This window comes from Haliotis cracherodii, unplaced genomic scaffold (genome assembly GCF_022045235.1).
Source record: "Haliotis cracherodii isolate W230 unplaced genomic scaffold, xgHalCrac1.p SCAF_5, whole genome shotgun sequence".
Taxonomy (NCBI): Eukaryota; Metazoa; Mollusca; class Gastropoda; order Lepetellida; family Haliotidae; genus Haliotis; species Haliotis cracherodii.
In genome coordinates this window covers 56434536-56438581 of record NW_027266308.1, presented here as the reverse complement: position 1 = coordinate 56438581, position 4046 = coordinate 56434536, and positions in this window count along the sequence as shown.

Sequence of the window (4046 nt, the reverse complement as noted above, 5' to 3'; positions counted from 1 at the left end):
TGGATATACGTTGTGTATTATAATTATGCTGCATTGAAATATTTAGCAATAAAGTCGAATCAGTCATCTGTGCCATCAACAAGAATATGTTGATAACAGTAAATGAGAAGTCAAGAAACAGCAAGGAAGTATCGTCAGTCGCCTCTTAAAAGTATGGGTTGTTGAAGACCAATTCTAACCTGGATCTTCACGGAGGTCCACACACCAATATTAGATTTTCCTTTGTCGTGCCATATACATAAATGTTGCGATGATTGAAACCCGTGTAGCTAGCATACAAAGTGCATGCAGATATATCATGAATAGTTCGCGAGAACAAGTGGTAAGGTCTTTCTGTATTGATTCTTTGCTGATTTATTGATATGTAACATCCAATATAACGTCGCAGTAAATCGATGAAGATCTTAACGTGCCTAATATGTGGCAATAGGTACAAACAACCATGCGTGTGGGGTCTCCAGAAACGATGATACTAGACACATTGAGGAGGCCCCAAACGTATTCCGATGTAAGTCCGCATCTTCATGAGGTTTCGGAAGGCCAAACCAAAACATGCACTTTCCTGACGTCAGAAATTCTAAGATTGTTACTTAACAACCAAAGTGTTAAATTCCTATTCTTCGTGTTAATAATAAGTCTATTAATATATTCAAGTGTTAATAGATAAATTGTAGTGAGCTGTGTATTAAGCTTCTATTCAATGGATTTCATAGATTAAGGTATGGTCCGATGTGATTCAGCTAGCACACAATAACACCTTCCAGATAGCTATAGCTGTATTGACATTGGTCTGACATCTTATGAAAGGCAATGTGTGTATCAATATTAAAATCAAAACTATTTCTTATTCACATGTGTCAAAATTTGTGTTCTAAATGAATAAAACTGATTCCCGATAAGAGTTGATGCGTTGCCAAGTCTTGTAAAAGCCAATGATCAGTCGACTAGTAATAGAAAGTATAACTATCTCTTTGTGGGAATACTGTGTAGACTTTACAGCAAAGTCCCAGCACAGTGGGATTTCCCAGTTTGAAAAAGACAGTCAAGCATGGTTTAAAGAGGGTGGGATTTGCGTCTGAGAATCACGTTCCTCTGAGAAACACTTTCAATAATCACGAGAAAGTTCTGGTGAACGCAGAGTACATTGTACGTCTCCGACCATATCATAAACATGTCTTTGTGAATCATTGCCCCAGCAATAGCTTAACATGCTATGTGTCATTATCATAATCATGTGGACACTCTGCCAGCAGAGCTTAGAGTGAGTGAGTTGGGTTTAACGCCGCTTTTAACAGTATTCCAGTTCTATCACGGCGTGTCAGCTTAATGTGGGAGGAAAGCCCGAAGTGATGCAGGTCTCAGACGTTTACCCCTTCGGTGAAACCCACGAGCACGGGTATGGTGCTGACAAACCTAGTAACATAATTGGGGCGAACTGGGATTCGAACCCACAATCATAGGTTTCTGGCGTGCCCAAGGGACGCAACTCTGCACAGCGAATCGCGGCGCCTAAGACGACTGGGCCACCCGTGCCCCCCAGCACAGCTTAGAAGTTATGAAAGAGGAAAGACACATCTCGAGCACATATCTGATTATTGTCATTAATCGACGGTCGTACTCCCTACACATTTATAACTTTCCATCTATTCCTATTTTTATGATAAAAGGATCTACCACAACCTTTGTTTTTATGTATTTTATATTTTTATGACCGAGAACTCACCCCTGAACTACTTGACATTGTTTTATCTATATTTATCTAGATAGAAATATGATTGAATCAATCAAGTGTTTTGTGTTATAGTCATCCGGTGTTTATGACTTTTCTAAATATAGGACATATGTATAATTATTTCTAACCCGATGGAGATTCTGGGTTAGAATTGGTCTCGAGCATTTTCGTTGCACATAATATCAATAACTAGTTTGTCTGGTCCACAATCGATTATTTACAGGTCGCCGTCATATTGCTGGAATATTGATGAGTGCCACATAAACAAAAACAAGAACTATATAACGCAGTGCACGTTCACACTGGAAATTGGCATAATGAATTATTTGAATTCGGTAGCTATTTTGGTTCCGGGTTTATAACTATATTATGTCTTCAAAAACGTAACAAGAAAAACACATATACAGAAAATACATGTCCTGTATTGTAGGGGCGGTCGGGTAACCTAGTGGTTAAAGCGTTCGCTCGTCACGCCGTAGACCCGGGTTCTATTCCCGACATGGGTACAATGTGTGAAGCCCATTTCTGGTGTCCCCCGCCGTGATATTGCTGGAATATTGCTAAAAGCGGGGTAAAACCATACTCACTCACTCACTACTGTGGTTTTGAATCACATTTTACAATAAGTTGTATATCTAAAATACTTATGAGATAATGCAGTGTTCTATCAACTGTCCTTGATGTGTGCGAGGTTCAAAAATGCTAAACGCAAAGCTGTAAACCCCAAACTACACCTATAGAAATAGTACATACGACTATCGAATAACACATACGTCACCTTTGCTGAGTAGATAACACTGCACATATAAGACGCTCTGGTTAGAGACACTTTAACCACAGCGGTTGAACGCTACAGTCGACGTTGTGTGACTACCTGTCAGCGACACTTTGTCGTTGAGGGACGTGGAGTGTTTTGGGACAGTGCATTGAAATTGTTTCTTAGAGGTAAGCAATTTACACATTTTAGCAGTAATATCTGCATTCACACGAACAGGGTAGTTCTTTTGTGTAAAATTATGCTGATTTTTATCATGACGTTAATATTAGAAACTACATGTGTAATTAAAGTGACAAATCCTTCCACAAAGAAATTAGAAATCTCTGCTGAAAGCACAATCTATTGTGCGACTGCGTATATATCATAAGCATGTGATTATGGATCTGTTCTTGAAAAGGGCGAGAGTATCCTGCCCCTTTGGTCGTACCCGTCACAAACAAAGTGCAACAGCAAGTTAACCTGAACAAACAGGAGAAGTCGTTACTTGAAGAAGCTATATATCGAAATAACCTGCATCATATACACATGTATGTACACTGTCTAATAAATAAATGCGAAACAAGAAATGTCTGTTACAAGCAGAGACGATTGTATGATTGCGACAATGTCATAAGCATTCGTATATGAATCATAACCAAAGAGCGATGATTTCGCGGACAGGTGAGCGTGTGTCAGGTGTTCACGTGAACAAATACGGGAACAAAATGTACAAATCAAATCAGGGAATCGGACATCATTTAATAATAATAATAATAATAATAATAATAATGTGCATTTTTAATGCGCCAGATTCCATTCACCAAGTGGATGCTCATAGCGCTACACTATTATTACCCCGGTCAATGGATCAGTGAGCACTCGATTTTCATTCTCACCTCCCTGGGGAGTATTCAACCCAAGCTGCCTTTGAGGCGCTAGAAGGTTAACATCCACATTACCATCTCATCCTACCGGGTACCCACTCACTGCTGGGTGAACAGGGGCACATTTCGAACAAAGTTACTTGTCTAAGGAGGCACCACATGCGGTACATGTGCTACAGTGTGCAGCGAAGCCCTAGAAACTCTCAGGAGTCAAGCTGCTTAACGTGGTCACCCATCCAACTACTCTCCGAGACGGACGTTGCTTAATTTTGGTCTGTGAAGCGTCAAAATTTGAAATGTCCTCCACATGTCTACCCTAGTACGTTTTGAAAATGTCATTAATGTCTTCTGTGTATACTTATGCAGGTATAGTTTACTGCACATTTGAAAAATGGGATTGATCATTTTGGGTAGAAGATTTGTTATTGTGAGAAGAGAGTGTGTGAGAGAGATGAAGTGGAGGGCCACAAACAAAATTAATATTAACAAATGGGTCATGGTAATTGTTAATTGATTATGTTTGTTGTTCTTCGTCGCTGACAGCAATATTTCAGCTGTACCATGACTGTAAATTCTCGAAAGACAAACCAGTGGTTGATATCATGAACAAAACCCCATGCCACCGGGGCACGATGGCACACAACGAACCAAACCACCAAGTCTGACTACCTGA